The sequence below is a fragment of the Puntigrus tetrazona genome, chromosome 10 (genome assembly GCF_018831695.1).
Source record: "Puntigrus tetrazona isolate hp1 chromosome 10, ASM1883169v1, whole genome shotgun sequence".
NCBI classification, from domain to species: Eukaryota; Metazoa; Chordata; class Actinopteri; order Cypriniformes; family Cyprinidae; genus Puntigrus; species Puntigrus tetrazona.
Window position 1 is genome coordinate 14358494 of NC_056708.1, and position 12962 is coordinate 14371455.

The 12962-nt window shown below is 36.2% G+C and overlaps 3 long non-coding RNA genes across 3 annotated transcripts; all 3 read left to right on the forward strand.

The window, feature by feature from the left end:
* Nucleotides 1-1690: 1690 nt before the first annotated feature.
* Nucleotides 1691-3151, forward strand: LOC122352845. Its single transcript, XR_006251931.1, has 4 exons — nt 1691-1865; nt 2011-2130; nt 2354-2385; nt 2882-3151. It is a non-coding gene; the product is annotated as an uncharacterized LOC122352845 (long non-coding RNA).
* A 937-nt stretch (nt 3152-4088) lies between these two features.
* LOC122352844 lies at nt 4089-4952 on the forward strand. The gene is made up of 3 exons (XR_006251930.1): nt 4089-4100; nt 4367-4675; nt 4761-4952. It is a non-coding gene; the product is annotated as an uncharacterized LOC122352844 (long non-coding RNA).
* A 7-nt stretch (nt 4953-4959) lies between these two features.
* LOC122352846 lies at nt 4960-6257 on the forward strand. Its single transcript, XR_006251932.1, has 4 exons — nt 4960-5019; nt 5170-5650; nt 5746-5777; nt 6239-6257. It is a non-coding gene; the product is annotated as an uncharacterized LOC122352846 (long non-coding RNA).
* The last annotated feature ends 6705 nt before the right edge of the window (nt 6258-12962 follow it).

Below are 12962 nucleotides of genomic sequence, written 5' to 3' on the forward strand. Positions count from 1 at the left end.
TCCCTAACTCTGTTCGGGAAGCAGACACACTCTGCCAGTTTAAATCTAGATTAAAGACACATCTTTTTAACTTAGCCTACACATAACACACCAACACACCTTTTATTATTCAAATCCGTTAAAGGATTTTTAGGCTGCATTACTTAGATTTGCTGGAACCGGGAACACTACTCCTAAAATACGATGTACTTGTGACATCGTAAAAAGAATGGCATCTACGCTAATATTAGTCCTGTTTCTTTCTCAATCTGTTTTCACAGTTTGTATCCAGACTAGATGGTGGATCAGCACCCAGAGATTATGTTCATCAGAGACCAGAAAACCTAGATGCGCCCGTCGACAGATCACCAGATCCTGATGCACACACACACACGCACACACTAAGTCATTTACACTACCTGACACAGCTGCGTTTAAAATTGAACTGGAGGTTAAGTGCTGGGCGTCCGGTCAGAGGAGAACTGACCCCAACTGAGTCTGGTTTCTCCCAAGGTTTTTTCTCCATTCTATATGCATGGGGTTTTGTTTCCTTGCCGCTGTCGCCTCTGGCTTGCTTGGTTGGGGACACTTAACTTCTAGTGACTATCGTTGAATTGACTACAGAGACCGTCTCTGCATTTAATAAGAAATTGGTCACTCTCGTCACTATATATCCCTGTCATTATACTGTACAGTGCTTTGATGCAACCTGTGTTGTTAAAAGCGCTATATAAATAAAAATGATTGATTGATTGATTGATAATTTGAATGAGATCAGCACTGCCTTCTTCCTGTCTGAGTCTTCAGATGCTACTTTTTATTCTGAGATGACAGTGGTTTTGAGCATAATAAACAGCATTAAATAAAGAATTTTCACATATTTTAATGGTTTTGATTAATAGTTATGAGTCATAATAAAATGCTGATTTAGCTACAAGAAGATCTAAAAGTCTAGATCAAGAAGACTAACCCCTCACTTACGATGCCTGGATGTTACATTCATATTTGGATGTTTTTCTTTGCTGTATTGGGCAAGTATGGCTTCTCATTTCTAAGGCTAGATATTAAATAAGATTTATAATTTTCAAAAGTTAAATATTTTACATACATGATGTTGAGTTTGATCTGCAACGGCCGATTACTACATTTTACATTTATGGTGATTAACATAATATAGTTTATCTGTCACATAAATATGTTTTATTAATAAAACAAGCGTATTTATTTGACAGCAAAAGAAACTGAACTCAAAGAAGTGAAGACGGGCTTATACAGTCGTGTGGAGCTCACTGGAGAGAATGTTACTGATTCGTTCTCAGTGGAATGGACCAAACAAAAAGGATCACAAACGTGTCTATGTTTAAGAAAAAATAGCACATTCATGGCTTCATACAGTGCTTGCTGTGGAACGTTCATTTCTTTTTGAACAATAACAGCCTCGTTCTGGAGAACGTGACCGCAGAAGATGAAGGAGTATTCACTGAAACGATAGTTCTACTAAACAGAACTACAAACGGCAAAACTTTACATTAATCATTCAATGTAAGTCAGACATATCAGAGTTATTACTACCTGTGTTCAATTTATCATATTCTATGTGGTGCACATTAAAACATTTTATTTTAAGACCCTCCGAATGCAACAGAAATCGTGGTCTCCTGGACCTCCAACACATCTGTGACTCTCAAATGTGAAGTGAGCGGCTTTATTTCTGAATCTGACGTGGAAGAGAGAAGGAGTCCCTATTCTAGAGAAACACAGACACTCTTTCAGTGAGAGAAACCAAACTCTACACATCGACAACATAACCAGCTCTGATTACGGCACGTACAGCTGTATTGCTACAAACTCATACGGACAGTCAGAAAAGCACATATGTATTACTGGTGAGCAGCATTTATTGTGCACCTTATGTGTATCCTGAAAATGTTTAGGACCAGGACTTAAAACTAAGACATCTTTAAACAGAAAGCAGTGTTGTCTAAAAGGAGTGCATTGCATAATCATGTAATTTTCTGGGGTTTTTTGAAGGTGAGAATGGGGCTAAAGGTCAAACTCAGTCTGATCAGATTGTGCTTTCCAGTGGACTTGCGCTCACAGGTGTTTTGGGACTGTGCATCGTGTTCTGCTGCCTTTACAAATATCATCACAGTAAGATTTTCCCCCAATACATCAGCAATGTGCAGAAATGGTGCTTCAGCAGGTGGCACGTGTAGGATTATATAATGTAAAATAATATTTTGTGTAGTGTATTTTACATCTGCTTTTATTTTAAAGGCCAAAGAGTGACAAAGTGCAGAACTACAAATCAATTTTTTTTCCTGAGCTGCCACTAATACTATAAAATATCATATAACTTCTTTTTAATACACAGGTGATGCAGACCATGTCCATGGAATTTATCAGGTAACACACAAAAAGGCATAAACAGATAAATCTTGATTTTAGTACACATTAATGCAATTACTATTTATTATCTTTTGAAAGATCTTGTGAAATAAAAAGCAGCTTTTTTTGTGCTTATTAGCAAAAATGACTTAATGCCAGTGTACACAGACAAAATTAGCCTTAAGCAGACACACATTTAAAAATTAACAGATTTCCTATTCCAGGAAAACAAACGATATTGTACAATAACTTAATACAATAAAAGGCTTTTTACAATTAGAATATCTTCTGTTATCACCTGCTTTTAAACATTACCAAATCATGGATCAGGCTGTAAAGCAAACGTGTCGCCAAAAGCTTCAATAAGTCACACAAGTAATGGTCTAACAGTAAAAGTAACAAGTCATTTTATGTAGCTTTCAATTCAACTGAACTATTTGTATCCAGTATAATTCTATGATTTATGTATACATATTAATAACGCCTGTATACTCCGACCACTCCTGTCTCTCAGGAAGTACCTGACTCTGAAGAGGTGACTTCTCTGTTGTACGTCAACACAGACTTCATTAAACCAAAAGATAGCAGTCAGGCCTCGGCTGCAGCTCTGCGCGCTCAGGTCTCTGGTTACTCTGAGGTGGGACTCACAAGCGGAGAAGAAACTGTCGCCCGGCACTGGCTCATTAATGATCAGTCCACGTCGCGTTCTGATGCTGGAGAGGACAAATTATGTTCTACAATATTACATTAAATAATAAACAAAATGCTTTTCATAATCTGCAAATGTTCATTAATTGTTTGCATTATTTGTTTATTGTTTTACCTGTTCGCATTTTTTATTAAAGCGCAGGATTTTAAATGCTTTAGTTCTGGGTTGTATTCGGGTTTTTCCTGTGATCAGCGCTTTTAAAATGTGTAGCGAAGTCCAGAAATCCGACACACCGCCTGCTTCACGTACAGCCACTGCTGAATTAGAAAAACTCACTTACACTGAGGTCCCTTTTATGGCCTATTTTCTGACATCCTGTTTTGTTCTTAGCTGTTGTGTTGCCGGTTGAAGTTACATTTTGTTTATGCATTTTAAACGTATTCGGTTGTGTTTTAAGAGGAAGGAAGGATTTCATCATTTCACTCTACTTCTTACATGAACAAATTTTTCATGCCACTTCATATTCGGTATCAGGAGATTCAGACTCTTTATAGCTTTTATTGGGAACATAGAGTTAAAAGTGCTGTATAACTACTAAATGTCTAGTATATGTATTACATATATATTAAAATTATCATTGCTTTATATTATTTCCAGGAAAAAAAACTGAAATTAACACTGTATACCAAAAGGCATCTGCTGATGGCATTATAACAATAATCAGTTTTAGACATTTAAAATGTACTGAAGCAAAGCAATTTGTCTTTTAAATAAATAATTTCTGTGTGAAACATGCACATTATATCAGCTGAATAAAAGCGGCCCTGCCTCTCTTCCTTGTTCTAACCACTTTTCATTTTCCTGTTGTGGTTTAAGCAGCTATTTTTTACTCTGAGATAACAGTTTAAAATCTTGAGTGCATTAAAGCGCCATAGAAACAAGACTTATAGTTGTGAACAGTTTCATTAATGGTTACCGATGTTAAGAAAATGGCAATTTAGCTACAAGAGGATTACGTCTAACTCTTGACTTTATGATGCCTGGAGGCTTTATTTATATTTTTCTGTTTTTCTTGTTGTATTTGGTACGTATTGCTAACGATTTCTATAGCTAATACTTATTGCTGGTTTTTGCTATTAATGCATATGTGGTTTCTACTATGTAAATATACAGTTTTTATTATAATATATTTTTAAAAAGCTAGATACATAGTATATGTTTTGTTTACTGTAAGCCAGTCGCTTCATATTATATTATCATTTATATGATACAGTTTATCTTTCACTCAGAAGTATGTTTATTGATATTACTGTACATATATATATATATATATATATATTGATTTGACAGCAAATGAAAATAAAGGTGAAGTGAAGAAGGGCTTATACAGTCGTGTGGAGCTCACTGGAGAGAATGTTACTGATTCGTTCTCAGTGGAATGGACTGAAACAAAAGGATCACAAACGTGTCTATGTTTAAGAAAAAATAGCACATTCATGGCTTCATACAATCCTTGCTGTGGAACGGTTCATTTCTTTTTGAACAATAACAGCCTCGTTATGGAGAACGTGACCGCAGAAGATGAAGGAGTATTCACTGAAACGATAGTTCTACTAAACAGAACTACAAAACGCCAAAACTTTACATTAATCATTCAATGTAAGTCAGACATATCAGAGTTATTACTACCTGTGTTCAATTTATCATATTTTATGTGGTGCACATTAAAACATTTTATTTTAAGACCCTCCGAATGCAACAGAAATCGTGGTCTCCTGGACCTCCAACACATCTGTGACTCTCAAATGTGAAGTGAGCGGCTTATTTCTGAATCTGACGTGGAAGAGAGAAGGAGTCCCTATTCTAGAGAAACACAGACACTCTTTCAGTGAGAGAAACCAAACTCTACACATCGACAACATAACCAGCTCTGATTACGGCATCGTACAGCTGTATTGCTACAAACTCATACGGACAGTCAGAAAAGCACATATGTATTACTGGTGAGCAGCATTTCATTTATTGTGCACCTTATGTGTATCCTCAAAATGTTTAGGACCAGGACTTAAAACTAAGACATCTTTAAACAGAAAGCAGCGTTGTCTAAAAGGAGTGCATTGCATAATCATGTAATTTTCTGGGGTTTTTTGAAGGTGAGAATGGGGCTAAAGGTCAAACTCAGTCTGATCAGATTGTGCTTTCCAGTGGACTTGCGCTCACAGGTGTTTTGGGACTGTGCATCGTGATCTGCTGCCTTTACAAATATCATCACAGTAAGATTTTCCCCCAATACATCAGCAATGTGCAGAAATGTTGCCTAATCAAACTAACTTTTTATGAAACCCACATCCTTCAAGATTTAGGTTTATTCTGTGACTCAGATCATGAACCTCAACACCACGCAATATCAGCATCTCACGTCTAACCAATATGTTCTCAAAACACCAGTTTAGGGGAAAAACAAGTATGAATCACAGAAACACAAAAACAGACGATTTATCCCCTTTTAAAATCTACTCTGCAGGCTACATAAAACATAAAATACAATTATTGCACTTTTATTTTGTACAGAATGTTTTCCTGTTGTTATTTTTTCAGGGAAAAGAGCAGCAAATGACAGATCTACAGCTGAAGGTATTAAAATTAATATATTGTTAAACTTCAATGAATTTTTATTAACTGTATATACCAATTGTAACTGTAAAATATATGTGAAATATACTTCACAGGGGGCGCAGACAACGACCTTGCTATTTATCAGGTAACAAATAATCAAACATATTAATAAGCAGATGTAACTATGAATTTAGCATACAACTTAGATGTTTGTTAATATAATGAACATTTGAAGCATAATCTTAAAGACCCAGTGAAAATACAAAACACACATACAACCTCCACACGTGCCCTGTTAAACCTGCTTTAATTTATTACTAGTTTGGCAATTACAAAAAGGTTTTTCTGTCATATTTCTAACAACGCTCGAGCACAGCCATTTTGAACTATAATAAACACAGGCTATATTAACGCAAACGCTTTAACGGCTGCTTTGTCATTGTGGGTTACACTTTTATTTTTTTAACTATGTATTTTTTACGTCTGTCCTACAATTTTTACACGATTTCCAAAATGCCAGTCGGGTCGTTTCAGTGGGTCTTTAAGTCATAAGAAAAGAAAACAGCGGAATAATGTTAACAATACCTGGCCACTATTGTCTCTCAGCAAATACCTGACAGTGGAGGCGATTGCTTTACCGCACGTCTACACAGACTTCATTAAACCGAAAGAGAGCGTCAGGCCCCGGCTGCAGCGAAGCACTTTGAGGACTTTGGTTACTCTGAGGTCGGACTCGCAAGAGGAGAAGAAACCGTCCTTCTGGGTGAACATGTCTCTAACGAACAGTCCGCAGCGTGCCCTGATGCTGGAGAGGAATGAGTGATACAAGAGACTACAAAACACGTTGGAGTGAAACAGCGAATGCTAGCAAACTTTCATACTCACAAATCTGGTTCAGTGAAACTTGAAAGCGCGACAGATTTATAAGCAAGGCTAACGGCTATTTAAAAAAAAAAATACAATAAAGCAGCCACCACTAGAGGACAGCAAAAACAGCTGAAACGCTCAGAAAAAGCTGCAAAGCTGTCACTGAAGCGGCGAGAAGATATAAGAGCAAAACGGTACAACCTTGTACATCTTTTACCCCCCTAAATGGTGCATAATTTAGCACCAGTATATTAAAAAGTACACGTTAGTACATTTTCAACGGATGCTGTCTCAGTGACACCCTCTTCCCCCTTTATTTCTGAGAGTGTAGCTGCTCTACTACCTTCCAAATATTACAAATATAGACAAACATACATTTTTTGATGGACAGTGCATCTTAAAATAACAGTTTCACGATTACGTGATTCAATACGCATAATTCGGAAAAAATTCAATGTTAGCTCAAAGTTACCTCTCTTGCCACTTAGCACTGTATCATGTGGCCTTGATAACACACTATATGCACTTGATAAGTACATAATAAGTACTTCAGTTTCTTGCAGTAATGTCGAGGAAACAATGCTTGAAGTGACACTTCAAATGCAAACTGCGAGTGGTCCTAAGTGTCCACCCTACTCATTAGTGACTGTCACACACAGCGATTAAATAAATGGCATGTGCCTTTCAGAGCAATTTGGAGCGGAAGCGGTTTGTCTTGCATGACAAACTCTGTTAAAAGTTCTGTATATCAATTACAACATGTCATGGAGTCAGCAGCAGATTAATTAATGTGAGAAGTCAAATCTAGATGTCAGTAAAGAGGTCTAGATGCACTATCACAATACACAATAAGAAACCAAAAAAGGTCAAAGCATTTGAGAGACAGCTGTTAATCATCTGAAGAGTGTAAATGTCTCACTAAATCTTTCATTTACATTTAGATAGAGTGCATTTTTGTATATCTAAAGCAATGCCTTTGTAGGGATACCTCAGCGCAACCAGGAATACATACTGTAGTAGGATGCAAAGAATATGTTTTTTTTTTAGTTTTTCACTCAGAAAAGTCAAAAGAAAAAAGTGAAATAAAAATAAAACTATTTCCTTTTAACACAGTCTCACTTTTTTTTTAAGCGCGATTAAATTGTTACACCCATGGAACGCTGGGAAATGATACCTACAAACAGAAGGGGGATGTAAGTGTTTAATAATTTAATTTTAATCTCCTGTGATATAAATAGAAAAACAGAGAGGTTTGGGGACAGTGTTAATTAAAGATCTCTATACAACTACAATAAGTGCAAACAGATATTTATATACAAAATTGCACATATCATTTGGGATTCAAAAAAAAAAAAAAAAAAAAAAAAAAAAAATAAAACAATGTGTGGAAAATAATTTGCATCGCTCAATTGGGGACAAATAAATCACAAAGCTTAACTCTCCAGACACAGACGCTTCTGAACAAAGAAATAGACCAAATGCAACGCAGGTGTCAGGAATAAAACATTTGAGATTTCTGTGATAAACAGATGCACTCTGATTTGAAGGTTTAATATCAGTGATTAAGCCCTATCTGGCAACCCCTGAGACAAAAACAACCCATTTCAGCACGTTTGACTAAGCTGAACATTCACTTGGAATTAATGGACCACATCAGTCTATGAGCACCATAAGGCCCTGGAGAGCCTCGTTCAAGTGCATACAATCTGCAGGGTTTTGATTTTCCTTAAAGCTACAGCATCAGTTATTTGAGATTCACTAACTACCTAATAGATTTAAATGCATATATATATATATATATATATATATATATATATATATATATATATATATATATATATATATATATATATATATATATATATAAATAAAAGATCCTGTGAAATGCTTTCATGATCCATTGTGTGCACTACTAAATTAATAAAATGATATGCTACAGATGATAGAACAATCACATTGAATAAGGAGAAAACTACACATGTAGAAGAGAAGAAGAAAATAATTTCACAGCATTTAAAATGTTCAATTTATATTCTGATAGTCACTGATGCCATCCATGGTTTACATTGTCATAATAACATATACATTATCTATTGTTATTCAAAGAAATTTCATATTACACCGTTAAGAGCTTCACTGTGATATTTCAGTCTCTCTCTTCTGAAAATCCCCTCTGTGTCCACCATCTGGTTGAACACAATCTGTGAATAATTTCTCAAATATACAAAAGTGCTCAGTCTTCAAGAAAGCGTAAAAAATGTCTATCTGGCCCGAAAAGCCTCTTCCCTTATTTTAAGGCAAGTGGTGACCAGTAGGTCAAAAGACTCTTGCCACAGAACCGTGCTGTATCATCTCCCAATAAATATTGCAACAAATAATTCCCCTCGCATTCGAAACGAGTGAGCAAAGTTAATGGCTTTTGGCATTTGTAGTTTCCACGATTGGCGAGAGCTTTACTATTAATGTAGAAGGAGGGGAATATCTCTCAACTATACATGGAAAAGGGCACAATGACATAAGTATGCAGCGTGAATGTGTGGACAGGAAACCAAGGTCATGTTCACAAGTGTAAAGCATGCCAAAATAAAAAAAAACAAACTAAAAGATCCACTCCATTTACGTAAAAGCTTTTAACAGAGGACGGCTTGCAGACCTAGTCCCTTTTGCCCTCTTTCTCTCTAATCTGTAGTTGAGGTACTGTAAACACTTTAGAGGGTGCTTTAGGGACGCCGAACAACTCTTCAATGAATGCTTCACAAACATCAGGCTCCTTCCCGTTACCTGAACAAAACTAAAACCCACTCGATTCACATTCAGTAGAATCCTCAGCCAATTAAATTTGAGTTCCAGGAATTTCAGAACTCTCAGTCGGTTTAGAATTAGATTCCGGAACTGGACGGATAAGGGGAGTTTAGTTCAGGGAAATCAAGCACTCATTACCTTTCATTCTCACCGACACAACAGCGACGACATATTATGATACACCGGTATCAGTAAAATCTCTTTTCCAAAATGATTTTTAGACAACGTTATATATATATATATATATATATATATATATATATATATATATATATATATATATATATATATATCATCTTTATAAATATTTTCTGTGCTGTTGTGTTCTCTATCAATATAAATAGCAAAATATAGTGTCATATTTCCTACAGCTAGTCAAATCCCCTTATCCATTTACACTATAGCAAGATTCTTTTCTGAAATAATGTACAATTGGAACTAAATTCTCCAACCAAGTGGATGTCTGTACAAAACAAAATAATACAACGAAAAAATAACACAATCAGTGTGTGTGTTGTTAGCCACGGGAGTGCATAGATGCTGAGTTTGTGAAATGAGTCTGGGAGGTGTGTGAAACCAACCGTTTGGGTGAAAAGTGAAGAAAGCTGATATCAACATGGATTTTTTTTTTCTTCTTGGAGGTGATGATGGTGTGTGGAAATCATCTTGGATGATCTGACCTACTTCTTTGACCATCTGCTCGAAATCCCAATCGAAGATTGTTTGAAAAATAATACTCAGCGCTAAATTTTGTTCAGTTTTTTCCTTAAATTAAAAAAGCTAACCAATAAATATACAAACAGAAGAGTCCACTTTTTTGTTGAGACCAAAAATGCTTCTAACACTTTGTGGTGTACATTCAGGAACATTCATATTGAAAGTGAAAAATGCAACGTAAAATAAACAAACAAACGAACGGAAAAAAAATCACTGTAAGAGTTAACAATAAACATTGCCATAATAATAATTTATATTATATTACAAATTATTCCTATGTGTGTTTTTTTCCCAGTCCAATGTCCCTGCCAGGGTAAGGTGATTTTTATAGTTTTTCTTTGAGGGAATCCAGATGTAAGGTCCAGACTGTTCCTCTATCACCATCTTACACTGGTTATAAATGTCCTCTAGTGTGTCTCCTTGAACCAGCGCTGAAAGAAAAAGAAAAAGAGCTGATGTTAAAAGATTTTCAACGTCTTTTTAATTTTGCACCACATGAAGAAATCTTGATGACAATTTCATAATGATGCTTTTTTTAACTTAATGGCTCATTAGCCACTTTATTGTTCATGGATTCTTCAGCAAAAAATGGTAAGAATAGCCATTTTACCCAGCAACAGAATAGCTAACAAAGATATGAGAATAAGAAGCTTTTTATTATAAAAAATACCCCCAAAAAACTAAACAGTTCTTCTATTTAAGTACACAGCATTATTAGTAAAGCAGTACACTTTTTAAATCTCTTCCAGGATTGTTTCTTATATATATAGATACATATGAAGCAGCAGCAGCATAGTCTCATGGGTTCAAAATATCCTCAAATTAATCATCATGTCGCTGCATGCTTTTTCATAATCCTCCATACAGACTCACGGGGGTCAAGCTAATGCAAATTTCAAGAGAAAGTTGATGTGTTTCACTCAGGGGAGACCATCAGCCCTGTAGCTCCGCTGTCAAACATGATGGATGTAACAGGCTGCAGTGGTTGGCCTCCGAGGTAATGCATATGCAAGAGACTATCAGAATATGCAAATGAGGTGATATCTGAGCATAAAGGCGCTGTTCGGGTCCTCTGGATGGATTAGGAACTTTTCTGTTACCTGTAAAGTATTCGCCGAACTCCTGCTCCAGTTTCATGGCACGGTCGTACGTCTTTTTGGCCTGTTCCTCCGTCAACCTCTTATTCATCTCCTGAAACGCACAGGTTTTACAAGTTTATCTGCCACCGAGTCTGAGCGCTGAGTAATTTGTATTATTTATTCACTATATAGGTCATCACAGAGATGCGTGGGAGACTTACATTAAGGACTCAATGGATCTAGGCTTTATAAAGATGGCAATGGGGTAGAGTTGTGCTACTTGTAGTCGTTTTATAGCATTCCCAGACACGTCAAGTATGCAGTGCTTTCCCTAGAAAAGCAAAAAGGACTTGCTAAATGCAGGGAAGCTGAACAGTAGAGAAAGGGGCAGCTCACAAAAGACACATGCAAGTTAAAAGAGGCTCAGCAAGGACAAGTCCTGTGAATAATGGGCCCTAACATTGAATTTGACACTTTAAAGAGTTACTCGCAAGTACTATACATCTGGAACACGCTAAACTAGCTACGTGTTGCAAATTGTAAAATTATTCATAGTGGTAATTCAAAGTGCTTTAAAATAATCATAAACCACGGCATATGCATAAAAATAACAGCAGCAATAATAGCAAGGAAGTAAACGGACTGACCCTCTCAGCCACGTATTTGACAGACTGCACACTGGTTCCATACAGATTGTCATTGTACTGTCCAGCCTCGATGAACTTGTGCTCTTGGATGTCTTTCTCCATCTGCTCTCGTGAGATCACGAAGTGATAATCTCTCCCATCCACTTCGTAATCCCGCTTTGGTCTGGTAGTATCTGGAATTGGTAAAAGAAAAAAAAAAAGACTTGGGTACTCAGTTTTAAAACACGTTTAAATCATCATTATTATTTACATACTCATCCATGTGAAATACCTTAAGCTGTTAGAGAGGACGGAGAGCAAATCTACTTATAATTAGATATAAACCACTATACCTCTACCTTTTTGGAATGAGATACAAAAACAGCAGCAGTGATCTAAGCATAAAAACCCATAGTTCCCACTGAACTGTATACTACAGGGAAGGACTATTACATTTTCTACTCATAACTTGCTTCTGCAGACTAATATTCTCACTTACCTTCTTGACCAGAACTGTTAGCCGCTTTTTTAAAATTATGAACAAACAAAAATGGTTAAATAAAAGTCTGAAAAAACTGAAAAACAAACAAATAAAATGTTTAAGATGTATAACACGAAAAAGCTTTGTGGCACTCGTCAGCAAACTCAGAATGATATGGGATTTTTTAATAATACGAGATGAAGACCTTAGTATCGTCAGTATTTTAGCTAATATGTGTAGCCCAGGCCAACAAAGCTCTTTCCCAATAAACATAAAATGTAGGAAAATTAGAACACAAATGAAATCATACAAATCATGGATTCCAAAAGGGTTACTTTCAAGGTTTGCTCCAAGTCATTTTTTTATCTACTCATTTAGTCCACTTGTAACTTCTGAAAACATCATTAACTAGTGACCTAGTTGAAGTTTGTTAATCAGCAGACCTTGAAATATGTGATCTGATAGTCACAGCAAAATGAAATGAGTTTCAGGAACTGCACAACAAGCACTCTGGGAAAAAAGGGGAACACCACGAACTCTTATGGTCAGGCCACTCACCTTACCATCTCATTTCGATGAACCCCACCAGAACTGCTATCAGCACAAAGGCTTAAAAACCCCCAAGACTACTGGATATAATTACAAACTACCCTGGCTGGAAGTTTCCTAAGCACTCTGATTGTAATTCATAATTGCACAAGTGAGAATAACACAGTACACTATTGCTCAGTTGGGCTCTTTAAAGACATTGGTTGAGT